This window comes from Martes martes (genome assembly GCF_963455335.1).
Source record: "Martes martes genome assembly, chromosome: 18".
Taxonomy (NCBI): Eukaryota; Metazoa; Chordata; class Mammalia; order Carnivora; family Mustelidae; genus Martes; species Martes martes.
Window position 1 is genome coordinate 30,325,240 of NC_137906.1, and position 12,128 is coordinate 30,337,367.

Here is a 12,128-nt window from a genome sequence, read left to right on the forward strand (position 1 = left end):
AAAGAGGGAGGCAGAAATCGGGTCAGAGAGGCAGCAGAATGAGAAACACCTGACCGGCCATTGCTGGCTTTGAAGACAGATGGGCAACGTGAGCCAAGGCAGGCAGGAAGCTTCTAGAAGCTGGGCAAGGCAAGAAAATGGATTTCCCTCCAGAGCCCCCGGAACAGAACATAGTCTTGCGGACACCTTGTTTTTAGCCCACTGAGACACACCCTGGACTTCCGACCTCCCGACCCAGAAGATGATAAATTTGTGACATCGAGGCCACTAAATGTGTGACAGTTGGCTGCAGCAGTCCCAGGAAACTCACACAGATCTCTCAGTTCCCCCTCTCCGCTCCAGAGATCCCTTCCTGTTTCCCCATGAGAGAGCAGAGCAGCGACCCGCGATGTTCAGGAGTCCTGGCCATTCTTGGGGAGAGGCTGGTGGACGTGTCGCTAAAGGAGACAGGAAGCAAACCTTCCTGTGGTTTCCGAAAAAAGCCCCAAGCCCCCCGAAAGACCCCCACATTAAACAGGGATCCAATCTTCGGTGGCACTTGCAATCTCCTTTTCTGTCCCAGCGTTGTAGGCGCCCCTTCGGAGCCTTGCCATATGGCGATGTTTTTCTGGGTTCCTGTGATGCAGACAGCCGTTTGACAAGAGTCGCCTCGCTGAGGGTGCTGGGAGCTGGGCTGTGCTTTCAAAGGCCCCGATCTACAGTCCCTCTGGTGTCTCCAGGTGTCTGCAGCCCATGGGGGTGTTACCTGCCGAGTGACCCAAGAGACCAGGGATGGCAGAGTACCAGTCGCAAAGTAAGAAGGTGGAATTCTTCGTTACCACGACTCCGAGGCACCTCCTGCTTTTTTGTTTATTCATAGATCTTTTCATACATTTTCACTGTGATGAGTAACACATTCGCAGCAAAGTGAACACATAACACCTGGGAAAACCATGACCCAGGCGAGGGACACAGAACACTTCTGATATCCAAAAGCCTCCTTGTGCCCCGTTCTTATAACTACTCCCTCCCTCCTTCCCAAATGCAACCACGGTCTCGCCTGCCCCCTGACTCATCTTCTTCTTTTCCCAGTTTCCAAAACAACATCGTGAAAATTCAAACAATGTCCGAGCTAAAGGTGAACGAACCTGGGGCGCCATTTCTTGTTAGCAATTCCTCTTTCGATGAAAATTAGGATGCGATAGTTCAAAGATTGGGCTGTCTAGAATAATAACATAAGTGACAGGCGCCCACCACAAGGAATGAAACATGATCGATACGACTGAAGCCCCACGCGTTCCTCTTCCCGACCCACCTCTCTTCCCCCAAGCCTGGTGTTTATTAACTCCGTGCATTTTATTATATTTTTGCTACCTAGCAATAGACTGTTTGGTTTTCCTTATTTTCACACCTTATCCTACTGTGCCTATTGCGTTTTGCTCCACGCTACATTTTATTTATTTTTTTTTTAAGATTTTTTATTTCTTTATTTGACAGACAGATCGCAGATAGGCAGAGAGGCAGGCAGAGAGAGAGGAAGGGAAGCAGGCTCCCTGCTGAGCAGAGAGCCCGATGCGGGGCTCGATCCCAGGACCCTGAGATCATGACCTGAGCCAAAGGCAGAGGCTTTAACCCACTGAGCCACCCAGGCGCCCCACCACGCTACATTTTAAAACACCTTCAGCCTCTTTGGATTTTTAAAGAAGAAGAAAGTCTCTTTCATCTCTGTCCTATCCCCAGTCACTGTCATAAGCGGTAAGGCGGGTAGGGGGCTGGCGAGTATTAAGTCCCCAGCCTTCTCTATGCAAGCACATACCTGCAGAATTGGATCCTCAGAACCGTTAGGAGCCCAGGCTCCAGATCTGAACGTCCGCTCCCACACTTAGCAGCTCTGTGACCGTGGGCAAGTTTCTTCCTTTCTCCAGGTTTGATTTCACTCAACTCTAAAATGAAATGATAAAAATAGCTATGCTAAGGTGTTGGTGAGCAGATTCAATGAGGTAACAGATGGTAAAGTACTTACCTTAATAAGTGCCTGACAGACTGTGGACTCTGAGAAACAAACTGAGGGTTTTGGAGGGGAAGGGAGTGGGGGATTGGGAGAGCCTGGTGGTGGGGATTAAGGAGGGCACATACTGCATGGAGCGCTGAGTGTGGTGCATAAACAGTGAATTCTGGAACACTGAAAATAAATAAAATAAAATAAATAAACATTTTTTTAAAAAGTGCCTGGGGGTGCCTGGGTGGCTCAGTGGGTTAAGCCTCTGCCTTCAGCTCAGGTCATGATCTCAGGGTCCTGGGATGGAGCCCCACATCAGGCTTCCTGCTCAGCAGGGAGCCTGCTTCCTCCTCCTCTCTCTCTCTGCCTGCTTGTGATCTCTGTCTGTCAAATAAATAAATAAAATCTTTAAAAAAAAAGTGCCTGTATCAGGTGCTCAGTAAATGTTTGCTGTGTTGTTAGGTTATTCTATAACGTGCTTCTCGCGTTTAACAATTTATCATGCCATCTTCCCATGTCTGTAAATAGAGGACTGTCCTACAGTGGGTAAACACACACTCACGTATGTGTATGTGCATGCCGCACACACACACACACACACACACACACACACTCACATGCACAGTACCTGTAAAAAAGGTCTTGTTTGGAAACTCCCTATTCATGATCAATTTCATCCTATTTCACTGGCCACCTTGGAGCACCCCCTGCTTTTGCACTCTGTTACCAGACGTCTAGGCAGGTGGAAATATATTCATGTCCTTTACGAGTTCTTAGCCACGTATGACAATCCCAGTCCCCACAGCCCCCTAGACAGAATATGAAGGATTACTCAACTTGGATCGAACATCTTTTTTCCCTGACCTCTCACTGATTTTTCAGCATTTCTTCGATTATAAATGTAGGCAACAAACCACAAGAGAAATAACAATTACTGTGACTTTGTCGCCGTTGGAAATCATAGCTATTTTCATATCTCATTTTAATTGTTACGGAATCTCCAAATACCCTTCAGGCTCACCACTTCTTTGAAAATTACACTAGTTGTTAGACCCGCCGCTAGGGTTTTTTTTTCCCCTTAATGTGCTAATCAAGACTAATGTGTTCTGCATACATATTGCTCTATCACTACTTTAATATTTCCATAATAGATTTCAATATGATTACTCTTCTTAGTAGTCCAATGGATCCTATTTTCTTCATTTAAAAACTATTACCCTGAGAAAGTGTCTGGAGTCTTCGCCAAATTGTCAAAGGGACCCATGTTGCCAGAGAGATTATGAACCCCCTTCATCGTAAAGGGGAATTGAGAGCCAGGAGGACAAGTCTTGCCTTTGTCCCGTATTTCTTATGTCACCCTAAGTATTCCTTTCACTTTTCAGGACCTCCATTCCCTCATCTGTAAAATGGGGGCATCGATCTTCCTAGATGTTCTGTGTCTAAAATCTTCTCCAGCTTGGTGAGACATGCTGTGTTTTTTCAACTCACCACATTTTGTAAGTGTAGTCAGGATTTGCCATACGTTTCGGCTGCTCGGAATCTGAGGTCTTTATGTTCAGAGGAATCTTCCAAACGATGAGGCTTAGTCTGTGAAGCTGGACATGGCAGGCACCTGCCTTCCTAGTCTCCTTGGCAGTGACCCATCCAATGACTCTGCCGGTCAAATATACCTGATACAGACTTTGAATCAGAAACTGGTGAAGAAGGAAGATGTTGGAGAGTTCCTATTGGAGAGGAGAAACAGCCACTTCCTTATTCTAGAGTTTCCAGGGCTACACTAGGGTACCATGTTGATCGTGTTGGGCAGATACAGAGCCTTCACTGGCATAAGTCTAAGAACGAATGTTCCGTACTGTGACTGGTTATGTAGCCTTCAAATCTGTAGTCTTCCGGCCCTGCTGGAGATTGTACAAACTACCCAACATCCTTTAAGTAAACTTCTTCCTTCTTAAAATAACCAGAGGGTTCCCGTTGCTGGTAATATGAGTCTTGGGCTTAAGGGATATTGGAAGGCATAAACCCCATCGTTTTGGAAATCCACATCTGAGATTTCAAGACTCTGAGTTGCTCTCTCCTTTTCAAAAGTGGGATTTAGTATGTGTGTAGTTTTTCCACAGCAAATGAATAATGGAGAATGATCATGGGAAGACCCACGGTGTGGTAGCCCTTCTCCAAGATGGCATCCAATGATCTCGGCCCTCTGATAATCACATCTGTAGGGAATCCCTTTCCAGAGCGTGCCGAGGTTGGTCTGTGTGACCAACAGCAAGCAGCAGAAGTGGTGGGTATCATTTCTTTCTTTTTTTTTTTTTTTTTTTTTTAAGATTTTACTTATTTATTTGAGGGAGAGCGAGAGAGAGAGAGAGAGAGAGAGAGAGAATGAGAGTGACAGAGAGAGAACATGGGAAGGGGAAGGGTCAGAGAGAGAAGCAGACTCCCCGCCAAGTAGGGATCCTGATATGGGACTCGATCCCAGGACTCCAGGATCATGACCCGAGCCGAAGGCAGTCGCTTAACCAACTGAGCCACCCAGGTGCCCCATGGGTATCATTTCTGATACTAGGTTATACAAGATTGCAGCTTCTGTCCTAGGGGCTCTCTCACTCTCCTTCTGTCTTGGTTCACTCGCTTGAGGGAAAACCAGCTGCCATGTTGTGAGCAGGCCCATGGAGCAGCCCACATGGGGAGGAAATGAGGCTTCTGACCAAAAACCAGTGAAAACTGAGGTTTGCCAACAAACCCATGGGTGAGCTTGGAAGTAGATTTTCTACATCATTCGAGTCTTGAAATGACTGCAGCCCTGGCTGCCTACTTGACTGAAACCTCACAAAAGACCCTGAGCTAGACCACTCAGATGAGCTGCTTCTAAGTCCCTGACCCTTAGAATGTGAGGCCGGCTATCTATCTATCTATCTATCTATCTATCTATCTATATTTTTTTAAGCAGGGGAGAGGGATAATTTGTTACACAGTAGTGGATAACTTGAACACAAGGTTAAATAAAATGTTCTTGCTAGTTAGTATGTGTAGCTCAGAGGAAGCAAAGCATGATACAAGGATAGTTGGGGACAGTGGGATGAGTCTCTCTCCTATTGTGCAGACAGTAGAATATATAACACACGACTGAATAATAGCCATAATATATAAACAGTTCCTACAAATTAGTATGAGAAAGATTTACTACCCAATAGAAACGTGTTTCTGCGACCTTGGCTAAGTCACTTAATTGTCTCCCCGTTTGTATAATTGGGTTAACTCAGGGCCTTTTTTCACAGAGTTCTTAGAGTCATGCCTGATACAGAGTAAGTACTACATAAGTGTTGGTTACGTAAAACAGATTACTTCCACAGAGAAACACTGGATCATCTCATTTATATGTGGAATAGAAAACAGTCAAACTCACAAGTAGCAGAATGGTCATTGCCAGGGGAGGGGGGAGAGGTGGGAGAAATGGGGAGATGTTAGTCAAAGGGTACAAACTTTCAGTTATGTGGAGTGAATAAATCCTAAAAATGTAATGGCGTAGTTAACAACAACGTATTGCATACTTTAAATTCGTGAAGAGGATAGATCTTAAATCTACCTACTCGACACACATACACATGCACATGCGCGTGCACACACACACGTACACTTAGGCACATGGACATACACACCCACTGATAACTTTGTAGAGGTAATGGATGTGCTAATTAGTTTAATTGTGATGCACACATACACAGTGTATATATATTCACACATAGATATAGTCGCAATGTACAAAACATCAGGTTGTACATTTTAATTATCTAACATTTTATATACAGAAGATATTTCAATGAGGCTGTTTTTAAAAAGATTTAAATGGTTTGTTGAAAACAGAAAATAAAAAACCCAGATATGCAGAAAAATAGCTATAAAATAGACAATAAGTTTGATCAGCACGAGGGGAAAGAGAGCTTACAGGGAGAGGGAGTCTTCTAGAACTTGACATCCCTTGGGGACAATCCTGGGGCCTTCTCTAAGGAGATTTTTCTCCCCCACAGGTTTCCAGCACAAAAGTGTCCCCATCCCAGGCTGGGTGTGAGTCTAGCCTGATTGGCATAACAACAGCAACAGCTGTGTTCTCCTTGGGGACAATGGTCTGACCTCAGAGGGACTGTGCAGACAAACGGACTTATTTTTAGAATATCTCATTTCTCCTCAACGGCAGGCAACTGAAATGTCTGCATGAACCATTCTGAGGCTGGATGTGAATGGCTGAATGAAAACCTTTAATTAAGAGTCAAAGACTTTAATCTGCCTATAACTTGGTTTTATTCCTAAATCCTGCAATTTTTTGTAAGAAAAAAAGAAACCGAGAGAACACAAAATGCCATCCAGTACAAAGCCATGAACATGTTGAGCCAAAACAATTGTAGTCTCTTTGGCAATGAAACCCTCCACTCTTCTGATCGCTGCGAGAAAATGTGTTTTTCTCTCCGCATCTGAATGGCACGCTCTCGCCAGTTCTGCTGACTCAGCACGGAATCTGGTTCCTTCCTCTGTCCTGCAAACACCCCTGTGCTCGGCTGCCTCGGTCCGCTTCTTTCCTCCGCTGGCCCGTTCCCCCCGGGTATCCCCCCTGAGCCAGCTACCTAAAACGAGGCCTCGTTTCTTTTTTTGGCCGCGGACAAGTAGGGGGGGAAAGGGCATCACGTCCTTTTAAAAAGATGCAGATTTCCCACCGTTTGTGGGAAGGAGGCAGGGGCTTCTGACAAGGGGGGAGAGCCTTGTGTAGGAGATGCCAAGGGCTTGACAGGACGGAAAGGGAGGAGAAAAACTCTTGAGTTTTTCAGTTGTAAATAATGTAAGGTCTGCAAGCACTCACCTTTGGAAGCCATTGGAGCTGTGGGGGAGCTTGTGCATCGGGGTAGACAGAATTGCTGAGACAGGAGAGAAGCAAGCTTAGTGGCTGGGACTTGACTCCAAGCTAGGAGAGCAGCTCATCAGGGCGGAAGAGGAGCTCAGGCAATGGAGGAGAAGCCTCGGGGAAGTCCGGGGGTCCCCAGGCACATGGGGCGTGCGGTGGATGGGGACAGCTTCCTTCCCACGAGTTGAAAATTCTCCCTGCTACAAAGAAAATAATTGGATAGCCAGGTGGCTCGTATCACGGTGAAAGAGAAGTGGGGAAACACAACAGGACGCATATGGGTCTTATGACATACTAGGAAATCTCGTAGGTTAGCAGTTGGTAAATGTTTTCTGTGCTGGACCAGACAGTGGATATTTTAGGCTTCGTGGCCCATAGGGTCCCTGTAGGAACTACAACTATCCAGCTCAGCTTTGGTCCTTGGTATGTAAATGAGTGGGTAAAACCAACTTCCAATAAAGCTTTATGGGCACTGAAGTTCGAATTTCATTTTTCATGTGTCATGAAATACTCTCCTTTTGATCACCCCCGCCCCCAACTCTTTAAAAATACAGAAATCGTTCTTAGCTTCCTGGCTGCAGAAACAGGTGGCGGTCTGGCTGTATGTGGCCCTTGGGTACCAGCTTGCTGATACCCTCTGCTAGACGCTTTGTATACGTGTTCACTGTTTCAGTCCTCCTAACCCGAAATAGTCTCCTGGACAGACGAGAGCCCAGACAGGTAAAGTTACTGCCAGGGATTGCTGTTATGGGTTGAATTGTGTCCCCACCTCCCCCAAATTCACACACTGAAGTCCTAACACCCAGTACTTCTGAAGGTGACATGATTTGGAAGCATGGTTCTTGGACATGTCATTAGTTAGGAGGAGGTCATCAGAACGGGTCCTCATCTAAGACGACTGGGGTCCTTATTCAAAAAGGGAAATTTGGACCTAGAGATGCACCCAGGGAGAACACCACGTGAACATGAAGGCAGAGATCTGGGTGATGCTTTGGCAAGGCAAGGAATGCGAAAGATGGCCAGGAAATCACTAGAATTGAGGCAAAGACCCAAGGAACAGATTTCTCTTAGGGTCCCCCGAAAGGAGCCAACTTGGTTTGGTTTTGGAACTCAAGAACTGTGAGGGAATAAGTTTCTGCCGTTGAATGCACCCAGGCTGTGGTCTTTGGTTATGGCAGCCCCGGCAAAATGCATGTGGTTGCACCGCCAGTAAGAGGCCTGTCTGGGGTTCACAGACAGTTTGACTGCAGAGCCTGGGGGCTTGACGCTGTGCTGTTCAGTCTGACCATAACTTTGTAATAAAAATTAAATCCGGTGTGGCTCTGGAGCCGGACAGAACGAATTTCAGCTCCTGTCTACAATTTCTATAGGCTGTGTGCCCTTGGGCAAGCTACTCAACCTCTCTGAGCCTCCCTTTCCTCATCGGTCAAGGGCGAATTCCCAGAGAACCAGGTGATAAGGATATCACGTAAGAGACCTAAGATTACCTATAAGGCAAATAATTCAAAAATGCACACGGCACAGAGTAGGTGCTCGATGGCTGCTTGTCATTTTTGTTATTCGCTTAGCTATCCTCAGACTGTCTTCTTACAAGTTTTCCAGTCTCACGGGAGCGGGTTTTGCAGCTCTTTCCCGCGTAGGTCCTTGCAACCCTCCAGTCCTCAGCACCGTCCCGCGAGCTTGACGCTCCGTTCGGCCTTACGTGGAGAAGGCCCGGATTAGGACACACCCCCCCATGACCTCATCTCTACTTATTTTATTGGGTAGCTCCTTAGTTCCGGATGATTCCATTGGAGGGAGCCTTCGAGAGGACGTGACCTGCGGGGGCGCCTCGGGCTTCTCACGCCGGCGCGTCCTTGAAATGCACGAGCCTTGGCGCGGTGCGGGCTGTTTCCAAGGACCCAGCCCGGGGAGCGTGAGGTCCCGTGCAGACCGTCTGGACATAGACGTGACCGACTCCCCCGTTAGGGCCCCCACGAACTGTGAAGATCCTGGCAGATGGCGCGGAGATCAGCTTGTCTGTCCTGCAGCGCCCGGGACAAGCCTTGCAGGTCAGTCCCTTGGGGTCTTAACTCCGCCACCCGCCCCTCTGGAGGGGCCTCTCTCTTCGCTCTCGCTCTGTTCGCCGTGCACAGAGCCAGTTTCAGGTTTTCCCCCCGGAGAGCTCCGGAGGCCTCGAACCCAACAGGGACCGACCGTGCGGCTGTGCCCAAGGGAGGAGGCTCACGGCTCAGCTGTTGGGCGCCGTGAAAACCACCTGTTGATTCGATCCGCTCATTCGCTGCTTAGCGTTTGTGATGCAGGGAGGAGGTGAGAGGGCTCGGAAGGAAAGCTTAGGAGCCGTCTAGTCAGGAGGCCAGGGCCCTGGAGACCTGAGAGAGGAAACGCTCTCGAGGCCCAGGGTTGCAGAAAGGGCGCCTGGATGTTCCCTAAAAGCTCTGTTTAGGGGTCACTGTCTTCGACTGCCTGGTCTGTTGTTTATGCTCAGATCACGGTCCTCGCGTTCCCTGACTACACTGAGGTCCCAGTTTGGGTTCTAGAGACCAGACAGGAATTCGTTCATTTGAGGGAAGAGAAGGTTCTGTGCTCCCATGCCCAGCCGTGAATTCCTGGGTAGAATTCTACCAATGGAATCTTTATTTATTTATTTATTTATTTATTTATTTATTTATTTGACGAGAGAGATCACAAGCAGGCAGAGAGGCAATGGGGCGGGGGGGGGGGGAGCAGGCTCCCCGCTGAGCAGAGAGCCCGATGCGGGGCTCCATCCCAGGACGCTGAGATCATGACCTGAGCCGAAGGCAGAGGTTTTAACCCACTGAGCCACCCAGGCGCTCCTATTTTATTTATTTTTTTAAAGATTTTATTTATTTATTTGACTGAGATCACAAGTAGGCAGAGAGGCAGGCAGAGAGAGAGGAGGAAGCAGGCTCCCTGTGGAGCAGAGAGCCCGATGGGGGCTCGATCCCAGGACCCTGAGACCATGACCTGAGCTGAAGGCAGAGGCTTAACCCGCTAAGCCACCAAGTGCCCCTACTAATGGAATCTTATCCAACTGGACAGGCAGCAGACAGCAGAACACTGGCAGAACCAAGCCTGGACCCCAGGCAGGTGAGTTTTGATCGAGATCCAGAATGTAGACAGTGACTGTTGTCAGAACCCAGAGGAAACCACTTGTGAAATTATGGCTATTGGCGTCGGTCTTACGAAGGACCTCAGTACCTAATAGGGGAATATGCTAGAGAAGAGGAAGAGAGACAACACAAAGGGAGGAAAACAGCAACCAACTTGGCAGAATCTAGACAGAAACCCTGCTTTCAGTCCCACGACTACCACTTTGTAGCTGTGTGATCTCGAGGAAATTACTTAGCCTCTCTGAGACTTAGTGTCCTCATCTTTAAGATGGAATTAGTAACAGCTACCTCGTAGCGTTGTTGTCAGGGTTAAATAAAAATATAGGAATAATAATACAGATCTTTCAGGACGGTGAAAAGCCGAGTAGGACACCTGGATCAAAGTATGTCCTTACTAAATGGGGATGAGGAATGCCTTTGGTGCTCTGCCCAGATCCACTTGGATTCCATTGTGTGACCCCTGGCTTCGGTCCATTTCCACTTCCAGCAGCTCATGCCTGCCCCTCTCTCTTGGAGATCCATGGTCTTGGATTAAGGAGCCTGAAAAGGCAAGTACCTGGGATTGTGTGTCGCCAGAGGGCAGCTTAAACCAAGGACTGGAAGGCCTACTTCATCTGCTATTGCTTGGGACAGCTCAGAAGTGTGACTTACACTTCTGAGTCCCCTGTGGCATCAGACCAAAGCCCCCCTTGGTGGGGTTCTGCCTGGGTTTGCCGACTTGTTTGATCGACACCCTCCTCCCCTGTCCTGCCTCCTCTCTCTCTCACTGGTTTCTCCTGGACATTCCTTTGATGGATCCCTTGCTCACAAACCCTGTGTCTGGAAAATTCAATTTAAGAGCCACAACACTTTTCATGTTATATGCTAGTCTAAGTTTGGAGCTTCTGGAAAGAAACCAATCAACAAACAAGAGAAGACACCAAAGTCCTTTTTGCATAAAAAATAAAGGACCAATCTGTAAGCAAAAGACAAAGATGATGTCTAGAAAGAAATCATTTTGGGGAGAGATGAGATCAAGATTCTATCTGGCTTATAGAACTTGAGCCAGAAGACTGAGTTTGGGGTTTTGATTCAAAGGTTTTTGGCCTTCCAAGGAGGGAGTAGGGGAAAAAGAGGGTCTTTAGGACTTCATCTGCTGTGAAGAAGGGTGGGGCAGATAAGAGGGCGGTGGTATTTCCTTTTTGCATGTAGCCTTTTGTTCTTCTGTTACCAGTCAAGGTAGTGGGTTCAGTTCCAGAAATTGTCCATTGTCCATGAGAAGGGATTCTCGAAGCATGATTGCTTTATTGTCCCCCCTCCCCCCACATGGAGATACTTATCGAACAAACATTTAATAAGCAAGTAAGCACGAAACACCATGTAACCTGTCCTGTGGCTCAAACTGCCTTTCACACCTTCACCAGAAATCAATGGGCTGGATGTGTGTGGATCTCTCTCTGAACCCTATTTTCTGCTTCATTGATCAATGCGTCTACCCTTTTGTCAATGCTCCCGGCTGTATGGCTGTGGCCAGGACCTCTAGCACAGTGTTAACGAGGATTGATAACCCTTGCCTTGTTCCCGACTCTAGGGGGAGAGGGCTCAGACTTTAGACTTCTGCCGCTGAGCAGGATGTTACCTGTAGGGTAGTTATTTTATTTTATTTTATTATTATTATTAGGAGAGAGGGAGAGAGAATCTTTATTTTTCTTTCTTTCAAGATTTTATGGACATTCCAGTTAGCTTACTCATAGGGTCATACATACGTGTCATATTAGTTTCAGGGGTAGAATTTAGGATTTAGTGATTCATCGGTTGCATGCAACACCCAGGGCTGATTCCATCAGGTGTCTTCCTTAAAGCCCATCACCCAGTTACCCCATCCCCCCATCCTCCTCCTCTCCAGCAGCCCTTAGTGTGTTTCCCTGTATTTAAGTCTCTTAGGGTTTGTCTCCCCTCTTGGTCATATGCAGGGTCCACGCCCGCCATAGAGCCTGATGGGGGACTCGATCTCAGGACCCTGAGATCATGACCTGATCCGAAATCAGGAGTCGGACGCTTAACCAAGGCGCCCCTGAGGGAATTACCTTTAATTCCTGTCTAGTGGAGAGATCTTGCCAGGCGGTTTGCTAAGAGGTTTTTCCCT